Source organism: Chlorocebus sabaeus, chromosome 15 (assembly GCF_047675955.1).
Source record: "Chlorocebus sabaeus isolate Y175 chromosome 15, mChlSab1.0.hap1, whole genome shotgun sequence".
NCBI lineage: Eukaryota > Metazoa > Chordata > Mammalia > Primates > Cercopithecidae > Chlorocebus > Chlorocebus sabaeus.
The window spans coordinates 59,464,088-59,482,013 of record NC_132918.1 but is presented as its reverse complement, the minus strand read 5'-3'; the positions used below and the strand labels follow the sequence as shown (position 1 = coordinate 59,482,013).

The 17,926-nt window shown below is 42.8% G+C and overlaps 1 long non-coding RNA gene across 6 annotated transcripts; it reads right to left on the bottom strand.

The window, feature by feature from the left end:
- Window positions 1-5,962: 5,962 nt before the first annotated feature.
- LOC103241682 (uncharacterized) lies at window positions 5,963-17,923 on the bottom strand. Of its 6 annotated transcripts, none has more exons than XR_012095592.1 (3): window positions 17,577-17,923; window positions 8,413-12,856; window positions 5,963-8,243 (listed from the first exon to the last, which is right to left on the bottom strand). It is a non-coding gene; the product is annotated as an uncharacterized lncRNA (long non-coding RNA). The 6 variants fall into 6 exon arrangements; XR_012095593.1 differs by having other exon boundaries at window positions 5,963-8,574; window positions 10,246-12,856; XR_012095589.1 differs by having other exon boundaries at window positions 5,963-10,377; window positions 11,299-12,856.
- Window positions 17,924-17,926: the final 3 nt, after the last annotated feature.

Below are 17,926 nucleotides of genomic sequence, written 5' to 3'. Positions count from 1 at the left end.
TTAATATTTGCTTTATAAATTTAGGTGCTCTGATGTTGGGTGCATACATATTTATAATTGTTATATCTTTTTGATGAAATGACCTCTTTCTGATTATATAAAGATCTTCTTTTGTCTCTTTTTACAGTTTTTAAGTCTGTTTGAAGTAATTATATCTGCATATAGATATATAGATTTCCTTTAATCTCTTTTAGTTTCCATTTGCATGGAATATTTATTTTCATCCCTACACTTTCAATCTATGTGTGTCCTGAAAGGTGAAGGAAGTCTCTTCTGGCATGTTGTTGGGTTATTTTTTAAAATTCATGCAGCCACTCCGTATAGTTTTATTTATTTATTTATTTATTTATTTATTTATTTATTTATTTATTTTGAGACAGAGCCTTGCTCTGTCACCCAAGCTGGAGTGCAGTGGCTCTATCTCAGCTCAAAGTAATTATTGACAGGTAAGAACTTACAGCCATTTTGTTAATCATTTTCTCATTCTCTATAGGTCTTTTGTTCCTTTCTTTCTGTCTTGCTGTCTTTTGTGATCAGGTGATTTTAAAATTTGTATTCTCTGATTTTTTGCTTTTTATCTTTTATGTATCTACTGTATGTTTTTGCTTTGTGGTTACCATAAGGCATACATAAAACATAATTGTAATAGGCTATTTTAGGCTGACTACAACTAAATATTAATTGTATACAGAAACTCTACACTTTTACTCCATCCTTAATGTTATAATTTACATCTTTTTATATTGTGTATCCCTTAACAAATTTTTGTCACTATTATCTTAATAGATTTGTCTTTTAACCATTATATTAAAGATATAAGTGATTTATACAGCACCTGAATTTGACTGTGCACTTACTTTTTCCAGTGAGTTTAAGGCTTTCATATGCTTAGTGTTACTAATTAGCATACTTTTCTTTCAACTTAAAGAACTCCCTTTAGCATGTCTTGTAAGACATGTCTGATAATAATTAAGTCCCTCAGCTTTTCTTTGTCTAGGAAAGTTTTTTCCCTCTCTTTCATTCTTGAAGGCAGTTTTTCCAGGTACAGCATTATTGTTCCAGCATTTATTTCCTTCAACACTGAATGTATCATCCCACTCTCTCACGGCCTGTAAGGTTTATGCTAAGAAATCTGCTGATAACCTTATTGGAGCTCCCTTATATGTTATTTCTTTTCTTTTCTCTTGCTGCTTTTAGGATCGTCTCCTTGCTTTGATTTTTGATAGCTGGATTATAACGTATCTTGGTATGGTTTTGTTTAGATTGAATCTTGTTGGAGATCTTTCACCTTCCTGACCCCAGATTTGGAAAATTTTATGCTATTATTTCTTTAAATATACTTTCTAGCCTGTTTTCTTCCTTTTCTTCTTCTTGAGCTCTTATAACTCAATATTTCCTCTTTTGATGCTGCTCCATAAATCCCACGGGGCTTCTTCATTCCTTTTCATTCCTTTTAATTTTTCTCTTCTTACTATATATTTTCAAATAAACTCTCTTTGAGTTTATAGATTATTTTTTCTGCTTGATCAGTTCTGCTGTTGATATTCTATTACATTTTTTGTTTAATTCCTGGTATTTTCCAGCCCTAGAATTTCTGAATTTTTAAAAATATAATTCTAATCTCTTGGTTATTATTTTCCTCATTTATTGAATTATCTATCTGTAGTGTTTTGATGTTTGCTGAGCTTCCTTAAAATAATTATTTTGATTTGTCAAGAAGATGATGAGTCTCCTTTTTTAGTTTGGATACTGGTTCTTTTCTTTGCAGGGAGGGAGTTGGGGGTGGATCATGTTTCCCTGATTGCTCTGAATCCTTGTGGCTGAGTGTTGATATCCACACATTTGAAAAAACAGGGACTTATTCCAGTCTTTTCAAGCTTGTGTCATCTGGGGCAGCCTTTTACCAACCAGCCTGTCCAGAAATTCTGGGCAGGCCATCTGGCATGGTCTGCAGGGAGGTTTGCTGCTGGACTCCTCAGATAGGCTTATCTGGTGTCTGGGTCAGAAAGTGGGGTCCTAGAGGCTAGGTCCATGAAGGCAGGCCTGGAGCCTACTTCTGCAATGACTAGCCTGCAGCTTGGGTCCACAGGGGCTGACTTGGAACTAGTATAGACTTTGACCCTGAGTCTGCATAGGCCAGCCAAGCACTGGCAGGGAATGGGTGCCTGGATCCACTGGGATGGGCCTGTACCCTGAGTATACAGGGACTGGCCTGACACTGGGGTGGGCCTGGAACCTGAGTCCTTGGTGGGGCTATCTTGGGTCTTGTGTCCACAAGGCCTAGTCTGGAGTCTAGGCCTATAGATGTGGTCCTGGAACCTTGCCAGCCTGGCACCAGGGTCTGCTGGGCTGGGGTCTAGACTCTGGGTTTGCTGGAGCAGGCCTGAACTGTGGGTCAAAACTGGAGCCATGAGCACTGACCTGGAGCCTGGGCCCAGTCTGATGCTGGGTCAGGCATGGAGCTTGAAACTGCAAGGGCTGGTCTAAAGCTTGGGATCCTGGGTGCTAATGTGGAGCCTGGAGCCATGGGGGCTGGCCTGGAGCCTGTAGCTGTGGGGGCTGGCCTGAAAGCTGGGTATGCAGTTACTGACATGAAAACTGGGTCCACAAGGGCTGGCCTGTGTCCTAGGTCTGCTGGAGTGTGGGGACACGTGGTCTATCCTAGAAAGTGAGCATACAGAAAATGGCCTGGCACTGAGCAGGCCTGGAGCCTGAGTCCACAAGGGAAACCCTAAAGCTTGAAGCTATGGGGACTAGCCCCCCAGTGCTTAGAGTGGTCTGGAGCCCGGAGCAGACAGGACCAACATGGCCCTGCGACGGGCCTGGAACCTTTGTCTATGGGAGCTGCCCTGGCACTGGGGTTAGTCTGGGGCTTGGGGCCATGAGATCTGGTTTAGTACTGGAGCAGACCTGGAGGCTTAATCTGCAGGTACCAGCCTAAAGTGTGAGGCTGTGGGGCCTGGGCAGTGTTAGGTTTTACTTGGATGGGTCAGGTATTTGTCCAAGGCAAAGTCCACTCCTCACTTCCTGCACATTTCCCCAAGTGGGAGGTATCTCTCAATATACTGTGCTGCTTGAAGCTGGGGAAGAGGTGATGTGGGTAATGTAAAACTGTCTTTCCTACTGTCTTCACTATATCTTTTATTATTTCTATGTTACACATAGGTACTATAATCTATTACCTGCTTTCCTTAGTTCATGTAGTTATTTTTCTGAATGAATGGATACTTGTTCAAATTGATGGATCTCCAGGGAGACAAGTGCTGGAAAGTACTATTTCATCATTTTGCTCAGGGATCACTACCACATGCTTTTTCTGACAGCTCTACAACTCTATGATGTCAAAAGCACATGAACAATACATAAACAAGTGGTGTGGCTGTATTCCAATAAAACTTTTAAAAGTAGTTGGCCAGCCTCTGGGCCATAGTTTGCCAACCCTTGCTCTATAGGGAAGGGCAAAATTAATCATTTTAATTTTGAGGTCTACTTATTTGTTATTTAAGTGTTAAGAAGGAAATAAACAAGGACCTCATATAGAACCACTTTGGTATTTTTACTTTTAGGTAAGTAAGGGGCTCACCCTGGAGAACATTTAAACTGAAGGATAAGAAGTAAGTAGCCAGGTAGGAGTGTGGGAAAAGTATTCTAGAAAAAGACACATGAAGTGCCTGAGGTAAGCAGAATCTTGACAAAACATCACAAAACTTAGTGCTTCCATGAAAAACCATTTTATTATATTTCAAGACTTAGTGAATCAAAATTTAGATGGGGTCCAGGTGTGTAATTCTGTTCCATGTGACTGTGATGCAGATGCCTTGAGAATGCCAGATGGTATTGAGCTGGCCTGTAGGGTCTGTATGGAGTATCAAAGAGACTTTCAATGACAGGTCTGGCACCTTGGTAGGGATGACTGAAAGACGGGGTTCCATGGAACCAGAGTTCCCAAATGGGGTCTGGCCAACATGGTAGTATCAGTAGGCGAAATTCCTGCATGTTGACTCAGCCTCCCAGAGAACCATTCCAGGAGACCATGATAGAAAGTGCAAGGCCTCTATCTCCCCTTGGAAATTGCACAGTGTAACTTTTGCCAAACTCTGTTGGTCAAGGAAGTCATTTAAAGCCAGCCAAAGGCCAGGCGCGGTGGCTCATGCCTGTCATCCCAGAACTTTGGGAGGATGACGCAGGCAGATCACTTGAGGTCAGGAGTTTGAGACCAGCTTGGCCAACATGGTGAAATCTGGTCTCTACTAAAACACAAAAATCAGCTGGGCATGGTGGAGCACACCTGTAGTCCCAGCTTCTTGGGAGGCTGAGGCAGGAAAGTTGCTTGAACCTGGGAAGCAGAGGTTGCAGTAAGCCAAGATCATGCCACTGCACTCCAGCCTGGGTGACCGAGTGTGAGACTCTGTCTCTAAATAAATAAATAAATAAAGCCAAGATTCAAGGGTAGGGAAATTAGATTCCATTTCTTGATGGGGGCGATGAGGAATAGGGCAGAGGACTAGCAAATAACTTGTAGTCAACTGTAACCTACTAAAGTATGGTCTATAAATGGAAAAGGCTATGTGGGCACACCAGAGTAAGAGGAGACTAAGGTGGAGATGTAGGTGGGAGTCTGATAAGATAGGACCTCACAGGCCATGTGAGGGGCTTGGAGTATGCTTTGGGGAAGTCACTCCTTATGTTGTGTGGAACATGGACTGGAAGGGGCTAGTAGAGGAAGGAGGAGACGGAGGGAGCTTCCACATAGCTACATGACAGATGGTGGTGATCTGGAGCAGGGAGGGGCAGTGGAGATGGGCAGAAAGGATGTGATTGCGTGAGATATTGGTGGTGGCATTGACAAGACCTACTGATGGACTGGTTGTGGGAGGAGGGGAGTAGGGAAGAAAGAGGATTCAAAGATGACTTTCATGTTTGTGTCTTAAGGCACTGATATTGAGGATGTAGGGAAAGGCTGGTGGGTGAGGGAACAAGCTTTTGAAGGACACAGGATCAAGGAAGACATTCTGGGCAGGTTAAGACAAATTTGTAATTTGTCTGCATAAAGGTGATAGAAAAACTTAGACTGGGTGAGGTAATCCATAAAGAGAGAAAAAGAGCGCTCAGGACAAGGCCCTGAGGAAGCCCAACCCCAAGAGTTTGGGTGAAGGGACAGGGCATGTAAAAGGAGACTAGGAGGAGAGAAAGCTGCTTTTAGAAAGTAGACTATGCAGAGTGCTTGTGAGGGTTTAGGTAAAACGGAGGCAGAACTGTACACTGAATTCAGTAACATCAGGTGTTTGATGACTGTGATGGCAACAATTTCAAAAAGTGTGGCATGGAGGACAGGCTCAATTGGTTGAGTGAAATGGGGGAGCAGAAGGTATGAGAAACTGGCCCTAAAGGGGCTTAGGATGATCACTAGAGAGGGCTGTTGGGTTAAGGAGTATTTAAGGTGGGACACAGAGCATGTGGATGTTGACAGCAACAGTTAAGATGGCAAGAGGAGACAGATGGGAGGGGGATCGGGAGGAGGACCCCTGAAAAAGCACCATCCATGAGAAAAGAGGAGGGATAGGACCTTTGTAGGAGGAGGGACAGGCCTGCAGCCCAACAGGGCTCAAGAAAAACAGGAATGAGGCAAGTATAGAGGATTATGATGGCTAAATTGATGGGAAGATGATAGAATTTGAATCTTTCTTGGTGAAATGAAGTGAAACTATCAGCTAGATGTGTGTGGAGCATGTTCTCAGAAGGTATGAAGTAAACATTCACTTTGGTGTGAAAAAAGCAAGTTAAGGAAACAGCAGAAGGGCAGGGCAAGGCTGAGCTCTGAGATGGTCAGTTTAGAGTAGGATGCTGGGCACTCAGGTGTGTGTGTGTTAAATGGAGATCTGCATGCACCTGTCTTCCCCCCATTAGGATTCAGGAGCTGGGATGGAGATGCTTACTGCAGTGTTGGGGTTTTTCCAGGGGAGTATAGGAGGTGAGAGAAAGATGGGGCAATTCAGATGATATGCACAGGAGAAATTGTAGTGATGAAATGTGTGGTCTGAGGATTAATCTGACCAAGATGGAAACTGAAAACCGGAGGTGACTAGGGAGGGATTAGGAAATTAGAGGTCTTGACAAGGTAGAAACTCCAGCATGGTGAGGGGCTGGGCAGGGGAGGTGTATTGAGCCAGACAGGAGTGCTTTGGAAATTAAGAGGTGGAGCAGTCTCAGGAAAAGGCAAAGTCAAGGCTATGACCTGGAGTTGCTGGCCAGAGCTAGAGGAAGAGGCTTAAGAGGTGAGATCTGGGGTTAGCCAGGCTGGAGGGCAGATGTTGGGGAGGATAGTGTGACCTAGGAGCCAATGTCCTTAGTGAACCACAAGGCCAGTGACACCTGCCAGAAGGGAAAACAAGCATGACAGGATAGCACCTTCCAGGCAAGGGCCTTTTGAGGAAGGGAGGGTAGGCAGTGGTCTGGAAACTAAATGCAGAGCAATGTGGTTCCCACTGGCAGCCCTTGGTCTTGGAAAAATGGGAGTGGCTGGTGGGGGAGCAGCTGTACAGATTAGGTAGACAGACAGACTCCTAGAGGGGTAAATTACATTCTTCTCCTTAATGTCACCTTTTGTCAAACGTTATCTAGATTAAACCTCAGTATAGGCAGGCTGCAGGGAATGGACATTCCAGTAGCTCCCGGGGTCCCAGCCTGCAGCAGCTTCATCTGTGCTTTGTGCACTTGGCTCTCAGTCATCTCTGCAAGGGACCCTGAAGCCTGGGAGATCAGAGTCACTCACCATTGATGACATTGATGCTAATAGATCCCTTCCCTGAGGATCCGGTCCTAGGCAATTCTGGACCCAGAACTCATTCTGGATGTAATCCAGGTCAACATTAATATCATTTGGAGGGTTCCTTTAACACTCAGTCTTACTCTGCTTGAGTATTCCAGTGATCAGTCCCTTATTTTTATTAAATTTGCTTTTTATTTAGGTCTCTGGAGATGGTTGAGGAGCCCATGACTTTCCTGTATGATCCCTTGAACATAACTTCCAAGTCAGTAGATTTCTTCTCAGGCAGCCTTCCTAAAAGTGTTTCATTGCTTCAGTTTTGAGTTCATCTCACCACCTAGACCTTACAGTCCCTGGGTAGGCAGGCAGTGGGTGATAGAAGCTCACACTCTATGCTTCTCCTCCTCTTACTCATTCCCACCCTGCTGAGGTTTAAGGAAAGTCAAGGATCACGACCCACTTAAGCTTTCCTTGGCCTTGTTAAGTCCAATCATCTGGAGCGGGAAGAAGAGAAATGCTCATTGCAATCTTTGACCCCCACTAACTGCTGTGGTGACTTTGAGCCAAGCCCTTGGCCTCCTTTTCCTTTTCTGCAATGTTGCTGTGATTGGTGTGGTGAGGTTAGAGAGGCAGCACTTGGGATAAGCGTACAGAGATGCGTCCAGCCATATGAAAGTACAGGATGCTGTGTGTGCTTCCTGCTTCATAGCACATTTTGTTTCTTGGAAGGTGAGTGGCCCGGCCGCCTCCCCACAAACACATATTTCTGCCTTTCTCAGCGTAATCAGCAAAATGTTCCCACTTCTCAGCATTGCACTTTTCCCTTGAGTCTGCTAGCTGCTGGTGTAGAATAAACACTTCGGGCCCCACCCTGTCCTGAGACAAAGCCCTCCGTGGTCATCCAGCATGTGGCAAAGCTGCTACTTCTGGGCTGGAACATTTGAGGGAACAGTGACTTTCTCCTTCCCCAGTTACCTGGACACTCAGAGCCGGCCAGTGAAACATACAAAGGGAGGGGAAGAGAAGAGGGAAGCCATGTTTCAATTTCAGTTTATTTCACAGAAATGTTTTGAAATCCTTTGTCTCTAATGGAAGCACAAACAGGTGTGGGGGAGTCAAAAATAGGGGGAAAATTTAGTCTGTAAGCAAATCGTTAGATGGCATCAGAATTTGAGCCAGAGTAAAAATGCTGGACCTTGGTCCTTATCAGACAGATCTCAGGTTGGGGGATTCTATTTAAAACACGTTCAGTTCTGAGGAAGAGGAGTATGGACAGGGCAGACGAAAAAGGAAAAATGGGAAACTCCCCCATGGACTTAAGGCCCCAGCAAAAAGAAACCATGTGCTTTCTCCCTGCTTCCCCACTTCCCTTCTGACTTGGGCAGATGAGGCAGTTCATGCTCCCTTTAGGGCTGGAGGCAGTCTGCAGGGGCCAGCTGGGCAGAGAAGAAGTCTTCTCAAAGGCAGCACTCACACTCTAAAAGCAAGAATAGCAGTGGGACTTCAGGAAGGACATGAAACAGGAAAAGGAAGCTCCACACCAACAGCTCCCTGATGAAGGGAGTCTGTGTGCCTAGGCTTTTCACGAAAGTGCTGCTGTCCTGATTTAAACCTGAGTTGCACCCATCTCCCACCTAGGAACCCACCATGGACATTCTCAGCTGATATGGTGGCAGAGGATACCCTCCTTTCACTCAGGATGACAACCCCTGGGTGGGATTTTCAACAAGTATAAAAAGCTCCTGGATAAACAAATCCCAAACAGGACTCTCACCCACAGTCCCAGTCCTCTCTCCTTCTTCAGGCATCTGAAAAACAGAACCAATGGGTTTACAATATCCTGTTATCCAGCACTAATTCCAGGCTGTGGATGTAGGGAAAAGCCAGGTAAACAGGGAGGGGAGAACAGGTGAATGATCCCAGTGGTTTGAGAGCAAAAGAGCAGAATAATTGCCTCTGATTAAGTGAATAGAAAGTAATATTAATAGATCTGTTCCAGAAATACTACAAACTGGAAGAGTATGTGAGCACCAGACGCACGTGATAAAGACCACGCTCTGGAAGATTCATTCCAAGGAGTAGAAGCAGTATTTGCTCAGGGCATTTAAGGAGAGCACGGACTCTGGAATGAGGGGAGAGAAAGATAAGACATGTAGGAACAGATGGCAACACCAAGGAAAGGATTTAAGGAGAGGGATCTCTTTGTTAGAGAACTTAACATTACCCTAGAAACAGCAACAGTATAATCAGCCCCAGGAAAATCTACCTCTGATGTGGAGACCAGGCTTAAGAAAATCCCCTAGAACCCAGAGAGAAAGTGCAAAACAAGGGAAATGGCCAAAGAGAACATTGTAGATACAGAGATCAGACAATGAGAATCCAGAGTCTTGTGAAGTGATAAAAGGAAAATACTGACAGAATGTGTGTAACAGGAACACCATTTTAGAGGAAACAAGAAGAAAAGTTTCCTAAATTCAAAAGATACTACACCAGAAGTGGGCAGTACTCACTATGTTCAGGGGAACAAAAAGATAAAAACTGAAAAACAACATCAGAATGCTTTTCATGTGAAAAACAACATCAGAATGTTTTTCACGTGAAAAACATTTGTAAGGTAGGAGAATTAGGCCACTTACTACAACACAAACTGCATGTCTATCTAAATTGATGTGCAAAAGCATGGATATGCTTGGATTTACTGGAAAACCATACAGGTGTTTTTCAGGAATGCACAAAATGAATCAAAGTAAATAACATCAGGAAAATTGTGTAAGAAATCTGTGAGCTGGTTGTGAGGCAGTGGGTCCTATTATGTACAAATTTAATGCTAAGTTACTGTGTTATGGCTATCAATATGTTACCAATACATGGAAATGTGTGTGATATAAAAAATAAATAATTTGATTAACATGATAGCCCCCCAATTCTAGGTCATTCCATGAAAGTTAGATAATAGGGAGTATGGGGAAGAAGAATAAAAATGTGCTAATTATGTGAGGGGATGAGTAGCATGATTTAGTTTTTGAAGATGATAAGAGTCTTCGTGAAATTTTACTACTTTAAGGGACATACCAAAGCAACAGATTCTGCTGAATATGGAAGAATGGGAAAGAATATCAGGGAACTACAGTCAAAGGTAAGAAATCATCATAATATTAATATCAAAATTGAATGTCAAATGCATTAGAATTATTTAATTGACTAGATTATCTACAATGATCATAATTACCAACTTCAGATTATATATAGCATGATCTGCAAATGTAGGATGAAATTAACAAAATAGATTGAAGAGTGCAAACACACTTCCTTTGGTGCTCGACAGATAAAATGTCAGCTTTTTTTTTTTTTAATTGAGACGGAATCTCACTCTGTTGCCTAGCTGAAGTGCAGTGGTGCGATCTCAGCTCCCGGCAACCTCTGTCTCCCAGGTTCACCCGGCTAATTTATTTCTATTTTTAGTAGAGATGGGGTTTCACCGTGTTAGGCAGGATGGTCTCGATCTCCTGACCTCATGATCCGCCTGCCTCAGCTTCCCAAAGTGCTGGGATTACAGGCGTGAGCCACTGCACCCAGCCAAAATGTCAGCTTCTAAGTATGCATATCTGGATCTAAAGAGAATAAAAATGAAGATGATGATGAAAACAATTAACATTTGGGGGATAGTTACTGTGTGGCAGGCAGTATTATAAGCTCTTTTCATATATTAACATATGTAGTCCTTAGGACAACCTTATGTTATAGGGATACTATTGTCTCTATACTCCAAATAGACCCAGCACAAAGGCCAAAAATATAATTGATATACTTTGCATAACAGAAAAATACTGCACTCTGGAACTTCAGAGAATATACCTTTAAGGGCTCAGGAAGCATTTACCAAATTAGTCATATATTGGACCTTATCAAACCTCAGTAAATCCTCTCAAATCTTCTAGTCCCCCTCAGAAATCATAGATCACATTGTTCTAGACTACCTCATGTAGTAAAACTAAAAATATATGACAGGGATAGAAACTCTGAAATGGTCTTCTTTATGTGTTTTCTTATTGTTTGAATCTTGTACAATATGTATGTATTATATGGTCATAAAATGACAGTTAAAAAGTAAAAAACTTTTTTTTCTTATATGTATACAGAAACTAACCCTAATAAATCAAAAAGCAAAACAAAAAAGGATTCTTGGGTGGGCAAGGATCCATCCCAGGAGGAATACTGGGGTCATCTGTGGAGTTAAGGAAAGATCTCTTCTCCAGCCCGAAATGAACAAAATCAGAGCAGAGCCTGCCTGCCTGAGTCTGAGCCATGTGCTCACATGGATCCCCCTGTGCTGATTGGAATATGCAGTCTGACTGGTCAGGCCTAGATCCTCTGCCCTCACTGTGGCCAGGGGAGTGGAGAGCTGTGCTTGGCAATCTCACCAGATCAAGATTTAGGGAAGCAGCAGTTCTCTAAGGGAGGCGGCAGTGTATAGCACAAACACCTGATGTCCACCACAGAGGGGAAAAAACAAGGCCAGGTATACTACCTACCCCTTTGTTCCAGTAGGCATGCGTGATTCATTAATTCTTTGGTGTATGAACTACAGGTCTACTATCTTCAACCGTAAGGTTTGCTCCATGGTACTATGCAGTCTCCACGAGGATCATAATATTCCAAAAAGATGTGTCACCTGCATTTCAATCACCTCCTCTTTAGTTTCTTACCCTCCAAACCAACGAGAGCTAAGAAAGCCATTTTGATCTCACGCTACTGGCGATGTACTTCCCACTCTTCTTTCCCCTGGTTACTACCCATCACCCTCCCATTGCTCCACCCCTCCACATGGTACCTCATTAACCCTGAGTCTCAGTTTCAGTGTCACTTCCTAAGGGAAGCATTCTTTATACTCTGACCTTCCAGACCAGATTAATTTCACCTTTTCTTCAAATCACTTATGGCCATTTCAAATCATTCATTCGTATGTGACTTTTTGATTAGTGTTTTTGTCCTCATATACTCATCAGTGTTCTTGGATAGAAACAATAGAAATCATTGGGTGTGGTGGCTCACACCGGTAATCCTAGCACTTTGAGAGGCCAAGGTGGCTGGATCACTTGAGGTCCAGAGTTTGAGACCAGCCTGGCCAACATGGCAAAACCCCATCTCTACTAAAAATACAAAAATTAGCCGAGCGCGGTGGCGTGCACCTGGAATCCCAGCTACTCAGGAGGCTGAGGCAGGAGAATCACTTGAACCTGAGAAGTGGAGGTTTGCCCTGAGCCAAGATTGCACCACAGCCCTCCAGCCTGGGCGACAGAGCAAGACTCTGCCTCCAAAAAAAAGAAAAGAAAAGAAACAATAGAAATGGATTATGGTATATTTATGACAAAATTTAATTTATTAGGAAGCTCACAGTTTTAATGGGAGGCTGGAGAACAAGGATGAGATAGGGATGAGGGTTGGTGAGGCACAGCCAGCACCTTTCTAGGGATAGTGGGCTTAGGATGCTGCCACCTGAGCCTTCAAAACTGGATATTTACCATTGTGCTACTGGAACCACCACCACTGGCACTCCTTACTGGCCTACTGAACCCTTAACTCTGATCATATATCTTGTGTCACTTCTCCAGAGTCAGTATTCTGAGCAGGATCATTTCATTGGCTGTGCTGTGCTTTGGTCATAAGCCTCCTTTCAGTTACCCAAGGGCCAGAGAGGGAATATCTGCCCACTCTTAGTTTCATAGCAGAAGAGGGACTTTGCTTATTAGTATTCTTTTCAATGGCCCAGAATTGGAAACAACCAAAATGTCTCTCAATAGGTGAATTTCCCTGACAAGAAGTCCTTTGTGCTAAGTCCCAAATGGCTCCAGCTGGTTGCTCTCTGCCGGTGGAACCTCCTTCTCCTTCCCCCATAGTATATTTGCCTAATCAGTGGTTCTCAACCTTGGCTCTGCATTCAAAGCATCTGGAAAATCTGATGGGGATTAAGTGGACTGGTTTAAAATTACCTGGCAGATGGCAGATGGTGGTTTGTAGTCGTCTTCCTGCTTAAAAATGAAGACCAGACCCTTACCTCTCTCTCCCTCTCCTTGACCAAAGGGATTCTGTCTGTGAAAGAATTTTGTGAAATGCAAAGTTTTATTCAAATGTAAATGATAACCTTTACCTTTACTTCATGAGATGCCCAAGATCTTTTCATTTTTAACTTTTTACTATGGAAACATCAAGCTATATAAAAGTAAAAGTAAGCAGAATAACATAAGTCCTTAATAGCCCCATCATCACCCAGCTTCAAAAATTATCAATTCATGGCCAATTTTATTTTATTTATAACTTCAGCCTCTGCCCCCTCATTGAATTACTTTTATCACGTCATTCACAAATGTTTTAGTATGTATCTCTAATAGATAAAGAACCCTAACAAAACAGCCACCATACTATTAGCACCTCAAACAATGATCAATAAATTTGTTTGGACAAATTAGGATTCAAATAAACCAACTGCTTCAATTGGTATGTTTCCTCAGTCTCTTAATGTATAGATTCTGCCACCATGTCTTTTTTCCCTTTGTAATTTATTTATTAAAGAAATCAGGTCATTTTTCCTTTAAATTTTTGTTCATTATATATTTCACTGTTTGTATTCTCCTGATTTAAAACAAACCTATTTTTTAGAAGTTTTACATCTACAGAAAATTTATAAAAATAGTACAGAGAGTTCCCATATACTCTACCTACTTCACCCTATAATTAACATCTACATTATTATAAAACATTTCTTATAATAATAAATCAATTTTGATACATTATCATCAACCAAAATCTATGCTTTATTCAGATTTCCTTAGTTTTTCTCTAATGTCCTTTTTCTTCTCTAGGATACCACATTCCATTTAGTCATGTTATGTTTTCTTAGGCTCATCTTTGTTGTGAGAATTTCTCAGACTTTCATTACACTTCATGATTGTTATAGACTGAATATTTTTGTTCTCAAATTCTTACGTTGAAATCCTAACTCCAATTGTATTGGTATTTGGAAGTAGGGCCTTTGTAAAGTTATTAGGTCATGAGGTCAGAGCTCTCATGACTGAAATGAGTGACTTTATAAAAGAGACCCTAGAGAGCTCCCTCACCCCTTCTCACACGGAGGTTTCAGCACAAGACTATCTTCTATGAACCCAGAAGTGGACCCTCAGTAGGCACCAAATCTGCCAGTACCTGGATCTTGTACTTCTCAGGCTCCGGAACTGGGAGAAACCAAGTATTTATTGTTTCTCAGCCACCCAATCTGTGGTATTTTGTTCCAGCAGCTGTAATGGACTAAGACAATAACAATTTTGAGGCTTACTGGTCGGGTATTGTGTAGAATGTCCCTTCACTGGGATTTGCTTGGTGCTCTTCTCATGGTTAGAGAAGGATTATGTCTTATTGGAGGAAAATCACAGACAAAAGTACCATTTTCATTACTTCGTATTAAGGGTACATTCTACCAACATGACTTGTCAATGATGATTTTGACCTTGATCATGTGTTCAAGGTAGTGTTTATCAGGTTTCTCCACAAAGTTACAAAGTTACTCCTTCTCCTATTTTCACACTGCACTCTTTGGAAGGAAGTCATTATTCACAACCCACAAGGAGTGGGAGTTATGCTCCACCTCCTTGAGGGCAGAGTAGCTACATGAATTATTTCCAGTTCTTTTGCACAGGATGCTTTTCTCTTCTCCATTTATTTACTAATAAATTTTCATTATTTATTTGTATTATCAGTATGGGCCTGTAGATATTTATTTGATACTTCAAGTTATAATCCAATACTACTTATTTTGTTGCTCAAATTCTTTCAGCTTTGGCCACTAGAAACATTTTCAGTTGGTCCCTGTGTCCCTGTTTCTTTGACACACCTCCATCGATATAGATTTTTGTCCTTTTTTATTTGGTGAACTTCCTTAATTTCTGGCATCACAAGCTGCTTTAGGCTTATTGTGTATCCATGTTGCGTATTTCCAATGTTAGAATCAGCCATTTCTCCAAAGGGCTTTGATTCCTTTTATGGAAAATGGTGTTAGAAACCAAAATGTGGCAGTTGCTGTGTTTGTTGCTATTGGAATATCATTGCTTCTAAGTCCACTCAGCTGACAGAGGAAGGAAATATGTGTGCACACTAACCTTTGTATGTACACATATGTGTGTGCATGTGTGTGTGTATATATATATATAGTCATATCTACATCAAGCTAAAAATGAATTCATACTGATGTTTCAAACTCTAGTCTATTACTACATACATCATTTTAGTCTCTTCCTAATATTTTAAATAAGTATTCGTTTGAGTTTCTTATAAATTGTTAGATTAAGATGATAGTTCAATATTTTGGCAGAAATAATCCAAAGGAGGTAGTGTGCTCTTTCATCACAATGTGTATAACAACTGTCTATTCATGATGTTAGCAACCAATGATAATCATTCCTTAGATTCCATTAATTCTCTAAAGTTTAACAAATGTTAAAATTTTGATTGGCTCTGTCCTTCCTCTTTGACTACCTGGAATACTTTGTGAGATAAATTTCTTCTCATTCCCTAGATTCCATTAATTCTTTAAAGTTTAACAAATGTTAAATTTTTGATTGGTTCTGTCCTTCATCTTTGATTACATCTGGAATACTTTGTGAGAAAAATTTCCTCTCATTAACTATGTGGTGGCCCTGAGGAAGAGCTCACATAAAAAAGGCAGGATAAATGCTTAGTTCTTTTCATTATTATTTTAAAAATAATAGATTGGTTTTCTAGAATCCTCCCAGGCTGACCACAGAGTTATTTTTGATTCCGTGTACCACTATGAACTTGGAGCAGCTCTTTAGGTACATGGCTCAGCCCTCTACCTGCAGCCTTGAGTCCTGGGCATTCTGCCTTAGGATAGTGAAATGGGGGATGGTTGGTGGGGGTGGGGAGGTGGGGCAGAGGCAAAGAAGGATTTGAAAGGGATGGCAAGGTTGGGGGCTCTAAAGGATTTCCATATTTATCATATTCATCTAGAAAAAGCTCTGATCTCCAAAATCGTTAAAACTCGTATAGCTGTTGCCTTGGTTTTACAGTTTTTCATGTTGCCTTCGAAATCTTTGAAGTACATCTTTAAAAGTCCATCTTTAAAGTCTCCTCAAGTAACCAGGAAAGAAAGAATAGCCTGAAGATCTGGAAAGGGCATGTTTGATCCTAAATCATTAAAGGTAGCCTATCTAGGAGAAAAACCAAGTCGCCTTTGGAATGCTAGTAGAAGGGGGAAGGCCCTGGTCCTCCACCCTGGTTATTAGTTACCTAAAATACATTTTAAAAACCACATATGACCCCCTGCATGACCCCCATACATTCTGATTCAATTGATCTGTGGTAGGAAAAAGTGGCAGCTTTTAAAAATTTTTATAAGCTTTTCGCGAGGTGACTCTAATGTTAAAGCAGGGCTATTTCCAAACCCCCTAGAACTCCAGCAGGCTAATGATAGTTGTGTCATATCTACAGATTCATCACCTTAATGCAGTTGCTTCATGTTAGTAGATAATATCTCTGCCCCACAACTCAGAAGACTAAGCTAGGAAAGATGATGTCATACAGTCTCATCCCTCCTTCGAACACGGGAGCCTGATGAGTGCAGCTCATTTCCAACACTTGGGTCTTTATTTATTATTATTATTTTTTGTAGAGATGGGGTCTCGCTATGTTGCCCAGACTGGTCTCGAATTCATGACCTCAAATGATCCTCTCACCTCGCCTCTCACAGTGCTGGGAATATAGGTATGAGCCACTGTGTCCAGCCCTGGGTCCTCAACGTAAAACATAGCACTGTGCCCCAACCCTCAACTCCAAGAATGGCTACATTTACTTTCTGCCTGGCACTGTTCTAAGTGCTTTACATATCTCAGCATCCCTAATAGGTTGGTATCATCTCCACTTAACAGATGAGCTGCTGGGATCTGAGAGAGTTAAGTGACTTGTTAAGGGCACAAGCCTGTTTCTGGGTGGGTCCGGACTCTTTCCCACCACATGCTGTCACTTATAGCCTGTGACTTTATGCCCAGGCTCCCTCAAGGAGCTGCCTTCTGCTTTCTATTGCATAATCAATATCGACACCTGGTGTAGGGGCGCTCTACAGGTTGGGGAAGACCTGGCCTGGAGTGAGGGATCCTAAATCCCTGCTCCTCAACATCAGGCCCTGAGTAGGCCTCTGCTCTAGGGGTAGGGTAACACACCCTCCTTGACAGCACAAAGGTCTGAGGGTGTTTGAGGGAAAGAGACTAGAAAGCCTAGGAGGCTTCTACCTCTCACCCCTCACTCCCAGTCCTGGGCCACAGGATTTCACTCACAGCTCCTTCCACCCCCACACTTCCCCTGAAAATCTCACTGCCCTGTGACTTCCCCATGTGCCATTTCCTGTGTGTCAGATCCCCACGATCAGCTGCCCACTGCTTATGGCCACCCCAATTCCTGACTAGAACTACACTTACTACTGCTCACCCTTCTCCTACTCTCCCCCTCTCAGAAAATGACACCACATCCAGGAAACTCTGAACCACCACTAGCCCAGCGCTCCCTCTTCCCCATTCACTCAGTCACCAAGTCCCCTCAGTTTCACCACTCAAGATAGTTGTTAGACCATGGCGCCTCTCCATCCCCATTTCCCTAGGATGGGCCTTGGTGTCTGAGGCCAACCCTGCCTGATTTCCTCCTAACGCCCACCCAGGCCTTGTGCTTTGTGTACCACCACACCCAACCAAACGTACTTATTGCTTCTTTGGCTCTCAGCACTCAACTGAGCGCCCCAGCTCTTCCTCACCTGCTGGGACACTCCAGATGACTCCAGATTGTGACATAGGCGTTTATGTACCAGCCTTGCTCCAGGTTCAGGGCGCTGCTACACCTTCAGCCCCGCCCCGCCGCAAGTCTCATTTCCTCGGAACCCAACCCAGGCCTTGTGCTTTGTGTACCACGAAACCCAACCAAAGCTACTTCCCTGTCTTGCTCTTTCGGCTCCCAGGAATCTTTATGTACTGGCCTTGCTCCAGGTTCAGGGCGCGGCCACACCCCCAGCCCCGCCCCACCGCAGGCCCAACCCAGAGGCTGCTTTCGGTTTCCCTAGCGTTCCTGGGCCCTGGACTTCAACCAGGTCTACAAGTCCCGCCCTGA